Here is a 20986-nt window from a genome sequence, read left to right on the forward strand (position 1 = left end):
CCCTGATCTATGTTATTAAACATTATTCTATAATTTGGTCACTGGAGTTCCAGAAGCTTTAGTGCTTGTCATTTGCTTAGGACCTCTCTGAGCATGTAGACAGTTGAAAAAATAAAATGGGTATTCTCTATAAAAGAATGTTTCATAACCTTTTTTTACAGTGTCCAACAACATGAGTGCTCAGAAAATATTTAGTGAGTCAATGAAAGTTTTCTTGTATTGTTATAAAATCATTTCATAGGCAAAAACCACATCTTGCAAACATTTTGTCTATCTCAGCACACAGTACAGCCACAGGTTCATAATAGGTAGTCAATCAAGTTTTTAGGAAAATAATCCTCCCAAAAATGGTATTACAAACAAATATATAAAACCTGCTAAGCAAGTTTTTTGTCAGCTATCTTAAGCATAAGTTTGTCTCTTTGCTTCCATATTCTTTTTACATCCAGTTGTCTCTCATGGACTAATAGTCAACCCCTCCCTCCTTTTATATGTAATCATATACCATGACTTCCCCCTTATAAAAGCTTGAGTTGAATTTGAATGTGAATGCGAATGATTGAAAATTACGACTCATGATGAGCCCCTCCTGCCCAATTTTGTGCAACCTCACTTGGTGTAAAAAATGCACCCTGCCACCCCTGAAAGGAAATTTGTTGGCCCCAAGACAATAGTGAACCACCACATACACAGCTGAGAAAATCAATAACCACTTTACGTTGGTATTTGACTAGAAGCAAGGCAGCTGTTTTTCAAATCTGATTGTTTTGGAAAAGATAGTGATAAAACAAAGCAGATTATATAGACACTTAGAGTGTGCCTGAAACCTCCTGAAGCAATTTTGCCAGTAAGAGTGTAGAAATGCAATAAATATGATCCCACACAAATATATAGCATGATGCACCTGAGTAACTTACATGGTTATTCAGAGCAGCAGATAATTTCTCAGGGTTTCATGAGAAAACTGACAAGCTAAATAACTCACTTATAAGTCTGTACCAAAGATCCTGGGCAAATATTACCCATCAGTAAGAAGCAGGATTGGGAATTAGGTTTGTCTGAAGAAACCTGGTTCATTGCAAGTTCTACCAGGCAGGCCTTGCAAAGAAGGAAAGATATTAAAAACAACCCAATCGCACAGGAAGACTTGAATAAAAAACTTTGTGAAAAAATAAATATGCCCAGGATGATGGCATTCCTCTTAGATTTTGGAAACAAAATTTTGGTAATTCCCAAATTACTGCAAAATTCAGCTCATGTGAAAACCATAAACTGTCGTCTTTGGTCCCCTGTGACTCCATCAGGTCACACTTTGCTCCTCATCCTTATTCTGTTGGCCAACTACACCCAGTGCTAATGCTCAGCTTCCCCAGAAATGACTTAGGACACCCCTAAACCATTTGCCAGCCCTCCTCTTACTTCTCTGACTTCACCTTCTGGTTCCCTCACCCTCCTTCATCTTTTCAAACACCCCTTCTGCCCTCCTGGCTTCCTTGCTGTTCTTAGAACAAATTAGATCCCTGACCATCTTCTGGTTGCTCGTTCCTCTGGCTAGAACAGTAACAGTCTTCATATTTCCACACAATTTGCTCCCCCACCTCTTGCTCAGAGAGTATCTTCCTTGTAGACTCTCTCAAAAGCACTCATTTAATATTATAGCTTCAACTCTCTCCAGCCCCCTCCCTCTCTGATTTAAGTCCCATTAAGCCAAGAGTTGCTGCTGAATTTGTTTATTATTATCTTCTCAATGCCTCAAACTCCACTGAGAGCATAGTAGGCTCTCAGTAGGATTTATTGAATGACTGAAAGGAGGACTGGATATTACTGTGAAGTTATTTTAAATTTCGATCGATAGCATATGAAAATGTTTGTTTTCACATGGTTTTGTTTGTTTATTTTTTCTTTTTTCACTTTTTAAAATTTGTTATTTTAATTATTGTTCAAGTACAGTTTTCTTTTTTTTACTCCCATCCCAGCCAACCTACCCATCCCTCCCATTTCCACCGCCCTAGTTTTTGTCCATGTGTCTTTTATACTTGTTCTTGTAAACACTTCCCCTTTTCCCCTAAAATTCCCCTGAAATTCCCTCCCCTCTCCCCTCTGAACATTGTCAGCCTGTTCTCCATTTCAGTATCTTTGGTTATATTTTGCTTGTTTGTTTGTGTTGTTGTTTAGGTTCCTGTTAAATGTGAGGTCATATGGTATTTGTCTTTCACCACCTGGCTCATTTCACTTAGCACAATGCTTTCCAGGTGCATCCATGTTGTCACAAAGGGTAGGAGCTCCTTCTTTTTTTCTGCTGCATAGAATTCCATTGTGTAAATGTACCACAGTTTTTTGATCCATTCATTCATTTACTGATGCGCACCTCGGTTGCTCCCAGCACTTGGCTGTTGTAAGTTGTGCTTCTGTGAACATTGGGGAGCATAGGTTCTTTTGGACTGGTGTTTAGGATTCTTAGATTATAATTCTAGCAGGGGAATTGCCAGGTCAAAAGGCAGATCTGCTTTTAGTTTTCTGAGAAAATTTTGTACTGTTTTCCATAGTGGTTGTACCAGTCTCCAATTCTACCAACAGTGAACTAGGGTTCCCCTTTCTTCACAACCTTTCCACCACTTGTTGTTTGTTGCTTTGTTTATGATGGCCATTCTGACCAGTGTGAAGTGGTATCTCATTGTGGTTTTAATTTGCATCTCTCTGATAGCTATCAATACTGAACATCTTTTCATGTGTCTCTGGATCTTCTGTATGTTCTTTTTGGAGAAGTGTCTGTTCTAGACCTTTGCCCATTTTTTAAAAAAATTTAAATATATTTTATTGATTATGCTATAACAGATGTCCCATTTCCCCCTTCATTCCCCTCCAGCCTGCACACACTCTCCCACCCACATCCCCCCCCTTTAATTAATGCCCAAGTGTCTTAAGTTCTTTACCTTTTACATTTCCCATACTATTCTTGCCCTTCACCTGTCTATTTTCCACCTACCATCTGTGCTACTTACTCTCTGTAACTTTCCCCCCCTTTCTCCTCCTCCCCCCCCCCCCGTTGCTATCCCTCCATGTGATTTCCATTTCTGTGGTTCTGTTTCTGTTCTAGTTGTTTCCTTAGTTTTTGTTTTAGGTGTGGTTGCTAATAACTGTGAGTTTGCTGTCATTTTCCTGTATATGTTTTTATCTTCTTTTTCTTAGATAAGTCCCTTTAACATTTCATATAATAAGGGCTTGGTGATGATGAACTCCTTCAACTTGACCTTATCTGAGAAGCAGTTTATCTGCCCCTCCATTCTAAATGAAAGCTTGGTTGGACAGAGCAATCTTGGATATAGGTCCTTGACTTTCATGACCTGGAGTACTTCTTTCCAGCCCCTTCTTGCCTGTAAAGTCTCTTTTGAGAAATCAGCTGACAGTCTGATGAGAACTTCTTTGTAGGTAACTGTCTCCTTATCTCTTACTGCTTCTAGGATTCTCTCCTTCATTTTAATCACGGGTAATGCAATTATGATGTGTCTCGGTGTGTTCCTCCTTGGGTTCCACTTCTTTGGGACTCACTGAGCTTCCTGGACTTCCTGGAAGTCTATTTCCTTAGCCATATTAGGGAAGTTCTCCTTTGCTATTTGTTCAAATAAGTTTTCCACTTGTTGCTGATCCTCTTCCCCTTCTTGTACCCCTGTAATTTGGATGTTGGAGTGTTTAAAGATGTCCCAGAGGTTCCTAAACCTCTCCTCATTTTTTTGAATTCTTGTTTCTTCCTTCTTTTCTGTTTGGTTGTTTCTTCCTTCCTCTGGTCCACTCCATTGATTTGAGTCCCAATCTTCTTCCCATCACTATTGGCCCCTTGTGCATTTTCCTTCATTTCACTTTGTGTAGCCTTCATTTTTTTCATCTAATTTGTGGCTAAAATCAACCAGTTCTGTGAGCATCCTGATCACCAGTATTTTGAACTGTGCATCTGATAGGTTGGCTATCTCTTGGTCACATAAAAGTATTGGCTCTGGGGTTTTGATTTGTTCTGTTTGAGCCATAATTTTTTTTGTCTGGTCACACCTATTATGCATGAGGGGCAGAGCCTTAGGTGTTCACCAGGGCGGGGCACTGTATGTGGGGGCGGGCTCCGAGAGGGTACAATGGCACTTGCTCTGCTCTCTGTTGGACCTCAGTTCCTTCCGCCACTTCCCACAAGCAAACTGTGCCTTTCCGGTGCTGATTCCCATATGGGTGGGCTTGTGAGCATTCCAGGACGCTATGGGTCTCTCCAACAAACTCTCCTGTGAGGCTGAGAGTCTCTCCCTGTGCATCAACTCCCACACGTGCTTTCAAATTGGTGTTTTGAGGCTTAATTTCCCAGCACTGGGACCTTGGGTTGCGCAGTCTGTCTGGCTCTCCAGTTATCTGCATGCAAATGTGGGACTGCCACCGGTCAGCCAGCTGCCTTGCATGCGGTGCCCCCTTCACAGTCACCACCTCACTGGGCCTGCCTGTTGCCATCCCATGCTCAGGGTCTTCCAGCTGCCACCTGCACACCTGGGGTGCGTTGCATGCCTGGTGTCACCACTTCCTGTGCCATGACCCCTCTCCACTCAGCCACTCGACTCCACCCTGTCTACCAATATCATTGAATATGTCTATTTCAGCTCCTTGGCTGTCCGACTTCCATACAGTTCAATTTTCTGTCAGTTCTGGTTGTTATTTTGTTTCCAACTTTTTGATGTCCTTATTTTGGTTGTGGGAGGAGGCACAGTGTGTCTACCTATGCCTCCATCTTGGCTGGAATTCCTTTGCCCATTTTCTAATTGGGTTGCTTGTCTTTAGAGTGGAATTGTGTGAGTTCTTTTTATATTTTGGAGATTAAACCCTTGTCTGAGGTGTCAATGGCAAACATGTTTTCCCAAACAGTTGGTTCTCTTTTTATTTTAATACTGTTTTCTTTAGCCATGCAGAAGGTTTTTATTTTGATGAGATCCCATTTGTTTATACTTTTCTTTATGCCCCCTTGATCTAGGGGACATATCAGTAAAAATGTTGCTGTGTGAAATATCTGAGATTTTCCTGCCTATGTTCTCCTCTAGGGCTTTAATGGTGTCACGGCTTATATGTAAGTCTTTCATCCACCTTGAATTAATTTTTGTGTATGGTGTAAGTTGGCACTCAAGTTTCATTTTTTTGCATGTAGCTGTCCAGTTCTCCTAACACCATTTGTTGAAAAGGCTATTTTTACTCAATTTTACATGACTGCCCCCTTTATCAAATATTAGTTGCCCATAGAGACTTGGGTTTATTTCTGGGCTCTCTGTTCTGTTCCACAGATCCATTTGTCTGTTTTTATACTAGTACCAGGCTGTTTTGATTACAGTGGCCTTGTAATACAGTTTGGTATCAGGTATTATGATCCGTCCTACTTTGGTCTTCTTTTTCAAAATTGCAGCAGCTATTCAGGATCATTTATGGCTCTCTATATATTTTTGAAGTGTTTGTTCTATGTCTGTGAAATATGCCATTGGTACTTTCATAGGTATTGCATTGAATCTGTAAATTGCTTTGGGAGTATGGACATTTTGATGATGTTAATTCTTCAAATCCATGAACACGGTATATGTTTTCACTTGTTTGTGTCTTCCTTGATTTCTGTCTTCAGTGTTGTGTAGTTTTCTGCATACAGGTACTTTACCTCCTTGGTTAGGTTTATTCCTTAGTATTTTATTTTTGTTTTTGCTATATCAAATGGGATTTTTTTTCTTGATTTCTGTTTCTGCTGTTTCATTGTTGGTATACAAAAATGCCTTTGATTTCTGGATATTGACTTTGTATCCTGCTGTTTTGCTGAATTCATTTATTAAGTGGAGCAGTTTTCCCACAATGAGATACCACTTAACACCAGTCAGAATGGCTACCATAAACAAAGAAACAAACAACAAGTGTTGGAGAGGGTGTGGCGAAAAGGGGACCCTAGTTCACTGTTGGTGGGATTGCAGACTGGTACAACCACTATGGAAAACAGTATGGAATTTTCTAAGAAAACTAAAAATGGATGTGCCTTTTGACCCAGCAATTCCACTCTTAGGAGTTTATCCTAAGAACACTGAAGCACCAATCCAGAAGAACCTATGCACCCCGATGTTCATAGCAGCACAATTTACGATAGCCAAGAGTTGGAAGCAACCTAAATGCCCATCGGTAAATGACTGGATCCAAAAACTATGGTACATTTACACAATGGAATTCTATGCTGCAGAAAAGAAGAAGGAGCTCCTACCCTTTGCAACATCATGGATGGAACTGGAAAGCATTATGCTGAGTGAAATAAGCCAGGCGGTGAAAGACAAATACTATATGATCTCACCTTTAACAGGAATCTAAACAACAAAACAAACAAGCAAGCAAAATATAACCAAAGACACTGAAATGCAGAACGTGCTGACAGGGTCCAGAGGGGAAAGGGGAGAGAATCACAGGGGAAAAGGGGAAGGACTCACATGAACAAGTATAAAGGACACATGGACAATAACTAAGGTTGGGGGCAGAGATGGAAGGGAGGTGGGGAGAACTTGTGGGGGGCAGGGCTGAGAATACAAGAAAGGAAACTGTACTTGAACAAGAGTTAAATAAAAATTAAATAAATAAATAAATAAATAAATAAATAAATAAAAATGTTGATTTAAAAAAAAAAGGGCAGCAGTTTTGGAGTGGAGTCTATAGGATTTTCCATGTGCACTATCATGTCATCTGCAAACAATGACAGTTTTGTTTCTTCCTTTCCAATTTGGATGCCTTTTATTTTCTTTCTTTTCTGATTGCTGTGGCTAAGACTTCCAATACTATATTGAATAGAAGTGGTGAAAGTGGACAACCTTGTCTTGTTCCTGATCTTAATGGAAAAGCTCTTAGTTTTTGCCCATTGAGTATGACGTTGGCTATAGGCCTCTCATATATGGCCTTTATTATGTTGAGGAATGCTCCCTCTATTCCCACCTTGCTGAGTGTTTTTATCATAAATGGGTACTGTACCTTATCAAATGCTTTTTATGCATCTATTGATATGATCATGTGATTTTTGTCATTGCTTTTGTTTATGTGGTGTATTACATTTATTGATCTTCAAATATTGTACCATCCTTTCATACCTGAGATGAATCACACTTGGTCATGGTGTATGATTTTGGTCATGGTGCATGAACAGAAAGTCTGTTCAGGCTTTCTGCTTCTTTTTCATTCAGTTTTGGAAGATTACATTTTTTCTAGAAATTTATCCAATTCACCTAGGTTTTCAAATTTCTTGGCATACAGTTCTGCATAGTAATTACTTACAATCCTTTGTATTTCTGTGGTGTCAGTTGTAATCTCTCCTCTTTCATTTCTGATTGTGTTTATATGGGTCCTCTTTTTTTCTTGATGAGCCTGCTTAAAGGCTTGTCAATTTTGTTTATCTTTTCAAAGAACCAGCTCCTGGATTCATTGATCATTAGAATTGTGCCATGTCATTTAAATCTGCTCTGATCTTGGTTATTTCCTTCCCTCTACTAGCTCTGGGCTGTCTTTGTTGTTGTTCCTCTACTTCTTTTAGGCATTGGTTAGGTTGTTTACTTGAAATCTTTCTATCTTTTTTAGGTAGGCCTGTATCACTATGAACTTCCCTCTTAGGACTGCCTTCATTGTGTCCCATATGTTTTGGATTGTTGTGAGTTCATTTTCATTTGTTTCCAGAAACTTTTTGATTTTTCTCTAATTTCATTCTTGATCCATTCATTGTTTAATAGCATGCTATTCAATCTCCATGATTTTGAGTGTTTTGGGTTTTTCCCCCTTGGGTTTGGATTCTAGTTTCAGTCCCTTGTAGTTGGAGAAAATGCTTGATATCATTTCAATTTTCTTAAATTTGTTGAGGCTTGTTTTGTGTCCTATCATGTGGTCTATCTTTGAAAATGTTCCATTTGCATTTGAAAAGAATGTGTATATAGCTTCTTTAGGATGAAAGGCTCTGTCTGTATGTGTGTATATATATATATATATATATATATATATATATATACACACACACACACACACATATATGTCAGTTACATCCATTTCATCTAGGGCATTGTTCAATGCCACAATATCTTTGTTGATATTTTGTTTGGAAGATCTGTCCATTTTTGACAGTGGGGTGTTAAAATCCCCTACTATAATTGTGTTGCTGTCAATACCTTTCTTGAGGTCCTCTAAGATTTTCTTTACATATTTGGGTGCTCCTATGTTGGGTGCATATATATTCACAATGTTTATGTCTTCTTGGTGGATTCTTCCCTTGAGTATTATGAAGTGACCTTCTGGGTCTCTCTTTATGGCCCTTTTTTAAAAGTCTACTTTGTCTGTTATGAGTATTGCTACCCTGGCTCTTTTTCCTGTCTGTTTCCTTGGAAAAATTGTTCCCAGCCCTTTACTTTCAGTCTGTGTAGGTCTTTTGTCCTGAGGTGGGTCTCCTGTAGGCAGGAAATGTGTGGGTCATGCTTTCTTATCCATTCAGCTATTCTATGTCTTTTGATTGGAGCATTTAATCCATTTACATTTAAGGTTATTATTGATAGGTACTTATTCTTTGTCATTTTCATACCTGTGTTTCTCTCTCTCTCTCTCTCTCTTTCTCTCTCTCTCTCTCTTCCTTCCTTTCCTTAAAGCAGTCCCTTTAGCATGTTTTGCAGAGCTAGTTTTGTGGAGGTGTATTCTTTTAGACTTCTTTCATCTGAGAAGGTCCTTACTTTGGCCTTCTGTCTTGATTGAGAGTCTTGCTGGGTAAAGTAGCCTTGGTTGCAGGCCTTTGGTTCTCATTACTTGGAATATTTCTTTCCATTCTCTTCTGGCTCGGAGGGTTTTCATTGAAAAGTCAGCAGCTAACCTTATCAGGACTCCCTTGTATGTTATTTCCTTTCTCTCCCTTGCTGCCTTTAAGATTCTCCCTTTGTCTTGGAAATTTACCATTTTTATTATGATGTGTCTTGAAGTGGGCCTCTTTAGGTTCCTCTTGATTGGGACTCTCTGTGTTTCCTGGATTTGTGTGACTTTTTCTCTCATCAAATTAGGGAAGTTTTCCATCATTACTTTTTCAAATAAGTTTTCTATCCCTTTCTTTTTTTCTTCTCCTTCTAGTATCCCTATTATTGAGATATTATTACATTCTATATTGTCTTGTATTTCTCTTAATCCCTTTTCATTTTTTCTGAGCCTATTTTTCTTTTCTTGCTCTTTCTGTATTTTTTCCACTTTGTCCTCCAGCTCGCTGATCCGATCTTCTGCTTCATCTATCCTGCTTTTGATTCCTTCTACTTTGTTCTTCAGTTCATATATTGTATTCTTCTTTTCCTCTTGGCCTTTGTTGATAGTTTCTATTTCCTTTTTCATGTTGATACAGTTTGCAGCAGGTTCATTGTAGTTTCCCTGTAGTTTCTGGTAGCTCATTGTGAGTTCATTGAACTTCCTGATAACCATTCCTTTGAACTCCATATCTGATAGTTGAGTTGCCTCTATTTCATTCTCTCTGAGGCTTTCTCCTTTCCTCTCATTTGGGGATTGTTTCTTTGTTTTCCCATTGTTTGTGAGACTCTGCTTGTTAGCCTCAGCTTCTTAAATTAATGTGTTCTGATTCCCTGGATTTATGGTGTGAACTTCTGTGGTAGAATACCTGTGAGGTTCAGTGATGCAGTCTCCTTCAGGTATCCTGTGTTCACCGCTTCCACCTACTCTCTTTTGTGATCAGTTGGAGGGGTAAGGCAAAATGGCTGAAGACAACAAGAGAATATTCTATACTATTTACAGTAGCAACCAGTAAGGAAGAGATAGAAGATCCTTTGGCTAGGTATAGTGTTAACCGTGATCTTCCACCCAACTAGCCACCTTTTAGAAAGGATGGAAAGAGGGTAAGACTCTTGTTGGGGAGGAGAGGATTGTGAGTTGGATCTAGAAAGCAGTGAGGTTGTGGGAGGTCAGATTCTGGGGTAAGGTGAGAGTAAAGGATAGTAAATAGGTGTAGTGTATGAGAGAATAGAGTTAACCACTACAGTAACAGAGTTCAGGGAACCATGAAGTGGGGTAAGTTCTGGCAGGGGTGTAGTATTTACAACAGTATGGAACAGCTATTTTTTACAATAATGTTAGAGCAACAATCATGTGACAGAATCTATGAGATCTAGATAACAAGAATAGGGAGTGTCAGACCTTCAGTAGTGTGCTGATGGAACACAGGCAAAGTGAAGGACAGTAAATCAGCAATACACTATGAATGAGAGGACAGGGGAAACCTGCCAAATGATACAGTATAACCAGCCAAGCAAAGAAGACTAAACAGAAAGAAGAAGAATACAAAAATATTATTCAAAAAAAAGATGTAAGAATAATGAAAATAATAATACAAATATGCGATAACTTACAGGTTCTCTGTAATAACAGAATGAAAATTGTCTCTCTGTCTCAGCTGTTGGGATGCCCCCTCTTTGGGTCCAACTCTGGTCCTTTCACAGTTCCGAGTTTTTTTTTTGTCTCACTTGTGGATATTTCACACACAAAAAAAGCAGACTAAGGAAGGAAAAAGAGATAAAGTTGAAAAGAGAGGAAGAAGGAATAAAACAAGAAAGAGGGAAAGAGAAGCAAAAGGAATTGAGAGATAAAAAAAATAATAACATTTAAAAATAAAAAATACTTTAAAAAAGTCAAACAGAAACAAACAAACAAAAGCCTCTTTCTGGTTTCACACTGGCCAAACTGGTTTTCTGTTGTTGCTGGCTCCAGCAGGCTGAGGGGAAACTGGTATGCTTTTCTCCCTTTATGTTCAGCACTCAGTCAGCCTCACAGGCACTTTCCCCAGGGCTGGTCACACACTCTCCCCAGAGCTAACCTGATGCGCCTCTGCAGGGACCTGGGTGTGGGCTCCAGGCTTCCTGAGGCACACACACTCTCTCCAGGTTTATGGGTGTGAGCTCCAGGCCTTTTGCAAAGGTTCACTCTCTCCGGGTCCAGGGGTGTGGGCCCCAAGCATTCCACAAAGCTCTCTCTCCCCACCGGGTTTCAGGCAGGTGCAGGGCCAGGCCACCTCCGGTCACACAGGCTCAAGTACACACTCTTCCCAGGGCTATGTGTGGGTATTCACAGCCCCCGTGTGTTTGCCACTCAGCCCTTACTCCCCTCTCTGGGACTTCAAGCAAACAGGTCTCCCCGGTGCTGCTCGAACCCTGTTTGGCTGGGGAGGGATTGCCGACCCAGCTCTCTCCCAAGAGCCCTGTGGCCAGCCCAGCGGGTGCTGGGCCTGAAGCTGCAGCCTTCCTGGTCCCCGTGCTGATCCTGGGCCTTTGTTGTCCTGAAGCACTCTCCTCACCATCTGGTTTTTCAATGTCCGCTACAATTTTTTATCTGTTCTCATATCTGCTGTGGTGCGGTTGGCCGTCTGCTCTGTTCCTCCGTAGTTCAGCCAGGTTTCTCTCCCAGGTGTAGGGGGAAGTGGAATCCGCTCCCTTTTAGCTAATCAGCATCTCTCCTCCTGTTTTCACAAGGTTTTTGATAACAGCACCGAGATAAAATGTTGCTCAAACTTCATCTCTCCAACCATAATAGCAATTGTCAATGTTTCACTGAGCAAGTGATTTTATAAATCACTTTATCCATTTGTCAAAATTATTGAGAGGTGGGCAAGAAGAAAAAAAAACATGAAATAAGAATGGCAGATGCTGACCCTCTTTAAACTGGGAGGTTGGGCACCTGGAAGCCCATTAGACTATTTGTATTGTATTGAAATATTTCATGGACGAAGATCTTCTAAAAGCCGATATTGAAGCTTCTTTCCAAATTGAACTGAGAAATTAGAAGAAAAATAAGCTCATCCATTTTCATGGTAGATTGTAAGCTATTTCTTATTTGATATCTCTGTCTAGGTGCGCATTTTTTACACTGTGAGCTTTCCTCTGAAAATTTGCTCAGAAACACAGCCACTAGAAGTCAAAATTTCCCCGGATAAACTTTAATGGCCTTCCTGGCTTGGTTGAGGTTGTGTAGCCATCAAGGTATGAGGCCAAACTGATAGAACACCGTGTTTGGAAAGGAGGATGCAGACTACAATCTTCAGAGGCAGTAAAGGGAGGTCCCTCCAAGCAAGAGGAAATGCAGGTGAAGGCACATTGTACACACTTGCACCAACCTCCCCTACTGCTTAGAAGAAGACGACAGACCTGATTACAACAAGCCCAGTTGTGGCAGGCCAGTCCTCCCTCCTCCTCCTGACTTCTCTCTCTAAAATACAGCCAATCTACAACTCCAGGAATAGCTAAAATCCTTTACCAATAAGGATGGATTTTTGAATTTTAAAAAGAAAACTCTTTTGTAATACTAAAATAGTCCTGAAACAAAAGTCAATGTTGGGGGGGGGGGGTCCTGCTTTTTTAGATTTCTACAATCTTCAAAATTTAAAACACATAATTGTATACAAAAACTATCAGAAAGTGTCTGTCCTACAGCAGGGTGATCACTCACCCTTGTTGATGTGTGTTTAATTTATTAAGCATATAGAGTATTTTTCAGGGGCTGGGAGAGATTCTACCTTTATAGTTAAGGAAAGACATACCTTCTCCAACAGCCTAGAGCAATATACTACAGCTCTCACCTACTTGAATATGAAAAAGTCAATTGAATTTGGAAGAGATATTAAAGTTTAATGATTCTCCTATGAACTCCAATCCATTTGCCTGTCTTGATTCACCAATTCATTCAGGCCCTAACAAACAAAAACAGAATATCATCCTTAGCCTCACTTAAGTCCCTGATTCCTTGGCCAATTATAACATAGCAAGTAACTGGAATAAAAATTTTTGAAAAGAACTATCTAAACTAGAGGTTTTTAAGACTGGTAATGTCCATGGACACTTGTAGTGTCCATGCTTAATACCTCTTCCCTCTGAGGTTTTAGATTCATGCTTGTCCTAAAATCAAGGCAGACCAGCAACAGTGTAGTCAGTGTGGTTGTGTCTGTTGTCCGTCACACATATTTGTTATAAAAATTACAGAAAAATAATTCTTAAATGCAAGAAAATATTAATTCAACAAAAAGCCTTTCATAACCACCTAACACCCATTAGGATGGCTACTAAACCCCCACCAAAAAAACCCCCACAAAATAACAACTCATGCTGACAATGTAGAGAAATTAGAACCCTTGTACACTGTTGCTGGGAATGTAAAATGGTGCAGTCACAATGGAAAACAGCATGGTGTGCTTCAGAAAATTAAAAACAGAACTACCATATGATGGCTGAGTCATATAGTATATACCCAAAAGAACTGAAAGCGCAGTCTTGAAGAGATATTTGTGCACCATGTTCACAGCACCATTAGCCACGGAGCGGGAGCAACCCAAGTGTCCACAAGCAGATGAGAGAATTAACAAATGTGGTAGATACATACAATAGAATATTCTTCAGTCTTAAAAATGAAAAAAACTCTGACATGCTACAACAAGGATGAAACTGACGGACATTATGCTAAGTGAAATATGTTAGTCACCAAAACACACACACCACACACACACCAATACTGTATGATTCCACCTATCTGAGGTACCCAGAAGAGTAAAATTCATAGAGACAGAAAGTGAAATGCTGGTTGTCAGAGGCTTGGGGAGGGGGCAGAGGGAGTTGTTGTTTACTGAGCATAGAGGTTCAGTTTTAAAAGATGAAAAGAGCTCTAGAGATTGGTTGTACAAAAAGGTAAATTTACTTTCCGCTACTGAGCTGCACAGTTTAAAATTGCTAAATGATAAAATTTATGTCCTGTGCATTTTACCACGATTTTTAAGACAAAAACAAAGTGCTTTTGTTGATCTGGTGGAGCAAAGCCTTTTTCCTCCTATTATCTGGAGTTTTTTGTAAATCATTACTGACTGTGGTTGCACAGGTAGCCATGCTTCTGACACTTAGGGCATTCAGATGAATTGCTCCAAGGATCTGGTATAAATCAACTAGAAGCACCAGAGCATGGCTGCAGACAGCAGAGAAGAATCCATGGCTGGTAGAGTTTGATGAGGTGACACTTTGAAAGATAGCGAGTTAGGGCTTGACTCTGTCCAGTATCACAAAAGACACTATATTGAAAAAGTCCAGATCAGAGCTTTCAACTAACATGACAACCAATGCATATTGTAGCAAGGTCCATCTTATTAAAGGTACCATTCCGGCCAGAAAAGGATGAATGTATACACATAATTTCAGGTTAAACAATGTATCAGTACAACAATCTGAGGAGTAATCAGATTACACCTTCCTGCCATTCGTCCATCCCTTAAACTTCTTGCACACAGATATAATGAACAGCAACTGTAAACCAAATACTGGATCCAACTGCAGAATTCTAGAGCCAGAAGAGCTTTCAAAGATAACCTGTCTTGAGGGAAAAAGTGAGTTTTAACTTCCATGGCAACCTCCATCATTTGGTATTAGCTGCCTTGAACATGATCCTGGGAAAACACGGTTAAGCTACGTCTGGGCTCATTGGGAAACCATGACTTGATGGCTTCATTACATCTGTCCCAGAACATTCAGAGAGACCAAAACAGAGCTCAGAATAAAACTACCAGTCGAGAGTCTGTGCTGCTGAAGAACCTATTTCCCAAAGATAAAGAAGCAAGCTGGTAAGCTGTAAGATGAAATTTGCTTTTATATATCCCTGCCAAGTTCAAGCTCACAAAATAAAAAATAACTTGGGAGTTGGAGGAGAAAAGGGGGGTGAATTGTGACATATCTTCTTCAGTAGATAGAGCTAGAATTTCATGAGTGAGGTGGGCCCCTGGATACAGATGAGCTCATTAGAAAGGAGAGAGAAGAAAATCACAGAGGGGTATGGCCACCACCAGGAAAACAAAAAGAGGCAAGTAATAGAAAAACATCCATTACAAGATATGCTTTTTAAGAACCAAGAAGACCTTAGAAACTACTAGTTCAACATATTTGATTTGTTTTTTCATATGATTATTTTTATAGAAATTGTCTATCTTATCATTTCTGTTCTTGAGCACATTGATCAAGTCATTTTAAAGTTTTGGTTTCATAGCTCTAATATTGTGGTCACCCAACTTTAGTTATGTAGTCCTGTCTCCAGGCATCCCAGTTAACTCTTAATCGCCATGTATTGTATGTGAAAAATTATGACGGATATGCTCGTTTCCTCCAGAGAGCATTTCCATTTCCTCCCAGAAGCTATTAGACTGAAGGCAGCTCAATTAGGAGACGAGATGCCTTGATACTGGATTTTAAAAGGTCTATTTCTGCTTTATCCCATGGTCTAGCCTTTCAACAGTCTCAACTCAGGCACGTACCATGGCCACTCCTCCATAGTGGATTCTGAGCTCCAGAGGTTTCTTTTGTTTGGTTGGTCAGTTGATTTGTGGGGATCGTGTTTGTTTCTGGTAGTTTTTTGGTCTCCCTAGTCTAAGAGAAAGCCAGACACCTGGGCCCTCACTTTTTCCCCAGTCTCTCATTCCTGCTTATAAATAAACAAAAACCTAGAGGAAGAAAGTAGCAGTTACCTTGATGGGTTTCCCTTTTCTTTGTCTTGGCCCCTCGAGTCCTGGATGCATTGTTTTTTTTTCATTTGACAGTTATTTGTGTGTGTGTGTGTGTGTGTGTGTGTACTTTTTTGATACAAAAAAAACACATTATCACAAAACTGAATAAAACAAAAAGAAATAAACTCACCCATCATTGTGTCATCTGATATATTTAATTTAGTATTTTGGTATTTTCTTACATTTTTTCTCTTATGTATTTGTGTTGGCCTTTTTACATCATTATAACTAGAGTGTAAATACAGCTTCACATCCCAGGGAAAACTCTAAGAAAAATATGCAGAATTTTAAAATATAAATCCCTTTAGAGTTCTTTAGTAAACAGTATGAGGCGTTGAATAATCAATGCAGTTTGTGGCACCAAAGAGCTTATGATCTATTTAAAGAGACCCGAAAAAGCCACAGAGGTTTTCCACCCAATGATGAGGCTTATTCTCTAACTACCTGATTTAGCAACAAATAACATTTTTTTATTTTTTCCACAAACAGATGGCGAAGGAAGTTCAAACCTAAAAACTGAGTAACTGGATAAAATTAATATTGCAGAACAAACCAAAAGGAAAAAAAGGAAGGCTCTTTCAGGACTTTTGCTGAAGCTTCCTTTCTTTAAAAATAAATCTATAAAAATTGCTTTCCTCCACCTTTCATTTATTATACCCTCCCAGTAGTAAATATTCTACATGTGTCTCTGAGCAAGCCAGCCAGCTTTTGGGCAACCAATATATCCAGTTAATTTAAGATTGAGCCACCAAGGTACTAAGCTGACCATAACCCTTACTTCTGATGAGCTGTTATCCCGTGAAGTCAATGTGCTAAGGATAGAATTTCACAGTAGGGATTTTCAACATTTATGTTGTACAAGAAATTATTTGTGGTGTAATAGATTTATTTTTGCTAGTCCAACTGAGTCAGCATTTGTAGTATCCATGCTTAACGCCTCTTCCCTCTGAGGTTTCAGATTCATGCTTGTCCTAAAATCAAGGCAGAGCCGCATGATGCCCTAGAAGTCACTCTTCAGACCAGAGAGAGCCACGGAAAACTCATGCCATTTCTCGTTCATTTGCAGCCAGACCTGGTGAGTAGCTGCCTTTAAAGGGGCCCACCCCCACCCCAGGGTGGTTAAACTGCTTAGCCAACAAACCTGTGAAGCATATCCTGGGTATTATAACCTGGCTAGTATGCATGAATGTAAGGATTTCTCAAAAGCAAAGTATAAAATTATGAAAAAATATTATTTGTCCTTCTGAATAAAGTGACTCAGCCATTTGCATACCCAAATTGAAATTTCTTTATAAATAAAGCATGGTGTAATTTAAAGCTTATGTTTTTAAAAAAATACTTCTAATAGTACCTTGAGTTTTATAATACCTGTTATGTTCAACATAAACAAATGAATTATCCCATTAAGATAAATAATTTAAAATGAAGCTGGGGGATGTTTCAGTTAAGTCACAGAAGAATTTGTTTGCAAAGAAGTAACACTTCTTCACTCTTCTTTGTACAGGTCCCAGATTTATTTAAAATGATTGTAAACATTCCCTGTAACACTCATAAGCACATGTTCCAAGATGTTTAGGGGGTGGAGGGATCAAATCAAGCAAAAGGACTCATGGACATGGACAACAGTGTGGTCATTGTGGAGGGGTGGGGAGCAGTATAAAGGAACTAAGTGGCAGTGGGAAAAAATACAATAAAAAAATCTGTGATTCAAAGTAAATTAATAAATACGCAAATAAAATGATTGTAAGTAGCCTTTTGACACCCATAAGTACATGTTCCAAGATGTTCATAAATTCCCAAAATTTTAATAAGAATTATTTTTGATACCTTCTGGTTCTCTTCCAATTCATGTCTCAAGAGTCACGCATTTCCTAGGCAGATCGTCACATTGCTCAAGATTGGCCCTCTCACTCACGACCATACTCAAACACATACATGCACATGACTATGGTGTGTAAAATTCGCAAGCACAACAAAGCTTTAAAACTATAAAAAACTACAGAAGCTCAGCATCTGCCTCAGCTCACCAGGAAACAGATGTTGGGCTGTCACCTACTATCCTTCGCCAGCCACAATTCACACCTTTTCAAAACTGCAACAGAGTATACACCATGGACCTTGAAATCCAAGAGAAATCAAACTGCAAAAGTGAAATTTTTTAGACAATGGTCAGTGACTGCTGACTCCCTGGTAATGATGCAAAGCTCACAGTGTGGTTTGTAAATATTTGAGGAAATTTTTAAAAGACGTCAAAGGACTCCAATAATTTAAAATGGAAATAGTTAATATTCAGAAAACAATATCCTGGAATTATCAATGGGTTCACTTTAAAAATGGCGGGCGCAAGTACAGACAATCATTAAATCAAACTGAGTTTCCCTCGTGCAGGTTGGACCTTTGTGGGATCGCTGAAGGTAGGTGGTTTGTTCAGTAACGCACTCCTGGCATGTGAGAGCAAGAGCCCCTTTCAACCTACCCACTTTCTTAACGGACGTATTTCCACAAGTAAATATTTTTATAAATAAAGACATCGTAAGTGCTTTTAAGATCATTCTATTACTACACAACCCAAGGAAACGTATTCCAATTTTTAAAGGTCATAAAAGAAACCCAAGCACAGACGGTGACAATAATTAATTATTACTCCAATAAATAAGCTTTGGTTTCCACAGCCAAAATCAAAGTTTAAGCCAGAAAAAAAGTTTGAGCATTAACCATGGAAACTGCCTTTTAAAAATAAAATAACACTTCCAATTCCTTTAAGATTTTCAAAGAATCACTAATGTAATGCAAGTAAACCACAGAAAGAAACGGTAGCAAGTAGCAGTGATAGGAGTACAGCTCATCGACACCAACACCAAGAAAAGTACCAAAACGAAACTCCAGTTCTACAGATTTTGACAACAGAGTAACGGCTAACAGTGGTATTAGGCTTTTCTCACCGGCTCAAAGACTCAGCCAAGTACCTGAATTTAATAAACTTGTTTCCACCTGGAATGCACTAAATCTTTAAAATTTCAAACACGCATAAAGTTTTTAAAAAGCTCTCTAGTATAGATTGAAAAAAAAATCTGTACACTTGGATAGCAGAAGAAGGGAAGCTTTCCTTTGCCAGCATTTGCAGACCAGGATATTGTGAAGAAATATCCAAGTGTACCTAAGCTTTAAGAGAGTGAGAAAGCCTTTTGCATTCACCCTGTTGTTATGTGACATCTGTCAAGTATCAAAGACTGAAGGGCAAAAGTACAAGAAAGAGATGTGGAAAAACATCCCAGTGATTTGCCTTTGCCTCTGCCCCACACCGATGAGGACATCCGTGGAGGTCACTGTCTTTTCCCATGTGGTCGAGAACTGAGTAAGTGAAGAAGGAGAAAGGGATTTGAACAAATATTCAAAGAGGAAGATTTTTTTAGACTCCAGGACTTCTATGTACCAGTTGTTAATATTAATATTAACACTAACCTCTAATATTAAATATCTGTTCTTTATGTCACGATCCGTTGTAGCATTCCAGGGAGACTGTCTTGGGCAAGGCAGTCCTGCTCCCTGGGCCTTCGCTTTGCATCTGTCTATTGAAGACACGGAGATCATCCCTGTCTCCAATCCGAGCTCTAAAAGGCCTTCAACCAGTAAACTGGAAAGACCCTTGTATATGTATAAACAAGTCTAGTTTTTATCATTGTCGTTCCTTCTAAGTCAAAACCATTGCTTGGATTCATGTCCTCAGCAGCCTAACAAAAGTAACATATGTGATTCATTTACGATTCTCAAGAGTGAAGTATACTAGGTGGGAAATTACATACTAGGATTACACGGGCAATTAACCACCTTTGTCAGCTGAAGTAGTGACAGCTGTTAATCATATCTTTTAATTCTTCCCCAGTTTTTAATCTGTTATTATTACTCTTATAACAATTTTCTCTTCTCTTTGCTTTCTCCCAATCTTTTTCTCCTTCAGAAAATTCTATCTGAACTCTTCCTGACCTTCTTTATGCTGGATAATTTTCCCCCTGGAAACTCTCACTTCATTTCATTTCAGCTTTCTAGTTTTGGGATTCTAGCTCCCTCTGCTGATTGTAACCAATTTGCTTTCCAAGGGTCAAGGCAGATAAGAAATAAAAGCACTAACTCACACTCCTGATCTGTAATCTCCAATGATGGTAAGAAAGAATATGTTACTTATTGAATTTAGAAGCACCATTCAGACTATATGGATCCAACCTTTAATAAGTAAGAAAAGTTATTTTTTTAAGTTCCACTGAAATTAGCTGTCTATACAATTTTAACATTCCTTCAGCAGCTGACACAATGTCTGGAAGAACTCACGAACTTCTTGCTCTGACTTTAAGTCCTCAGCTCCAAACAAACCACAGTATTATTATCATCACTACATCCGGAAAATTCTGGACAACAGAAGCTGGTTCAATAGCAGCTCTATCAGAGTTTCCAGTAGAAAACAAAAGAATCCCCTCCAACTGACTTATGCAGAAAGGAGATTGTGAAAGGATATTAGGTGACTTACAAAATCATAGGGAGACTAGAAGTCAGCTTCCAAGAAAATATTCCCCCAAATGCCACAAAACTAGCCGAAGGAGGACATGGCTGCTATTGCTACAAATTAATTCTAAGACTAGACTTTACATGCAATCGCCTCCAGTAAAAATGCTACCCTCTTATCGCCTCTGCCGCACCTAAAAGTCAGCTCCTCCATGGCCATGCAAACGAGAGAATGGAAGTCACCACCGCCCTTTTCCTCATGTGCTTTCTAACCAAAGCCTCACCCAGGCATTTCTCCTCAGAAGTCCAACATCCCACACTTACCTCCTAACTGCAAAAAAAAAAACTAAGATTCATAATGTGGGACTTTCCCCAAATATGCAAAGGATATGCAAAACTGAATGGATAGCCAAAGATTTTGTAAATGTAGACTTCGGTTGCAAAACAAAAAGCAGAATCCCAGGCTCCATCTCCTGCTCATCCCATTTGATTGATATTAGAGCACAATTATATTCAAAAATGGCTCAGGCCCTGCAGCCAACAAAGAGCAATAAACATTCTCCCTGTCCACATGCACACCCAGAGCAATACTGGGATGTACAAAGTGCTTAGCCAGGCTTATTCAAACAATGAATGCTTATACGTTATTATACGTTGCTTGTGTTTAATCCAACAGATACACATCAAACACCTGTTTTACCCAGGGCTCATTTGAGGTGCTGAGGGATGATAAATAGTTGAATAAATTATGGTCCAGAACTCAAGGAATTTATTTATAGCTTTGGTAACAAGAGGAATATTTGGGAACTAAATTTAACACACCTTATAAATAATACACAATCATAAAAATATGTGAACCATGTCAGGGAAACAAAAGAAACAAGCAATTAACTCTGCCTTGAATTAGAAAGCTGGGGAAAT

This window comes from Sturnira hondurensis, unplaced genomic scaffold (assembly GCF_014824575.4).
Source record: "Sturnira hondurensis isolate 20B ecotype Veracruz unplaced genomic scaffold, ASM1482457v3 Scaffold0019428, whole genome shotgun sequence".
Lineage (NCBI taxonomy): Eukaryota > Metazoa > Chordata > Mammalia > Chiroptera > Phyllostomidae > Sturnira > Sturnira hondurensis.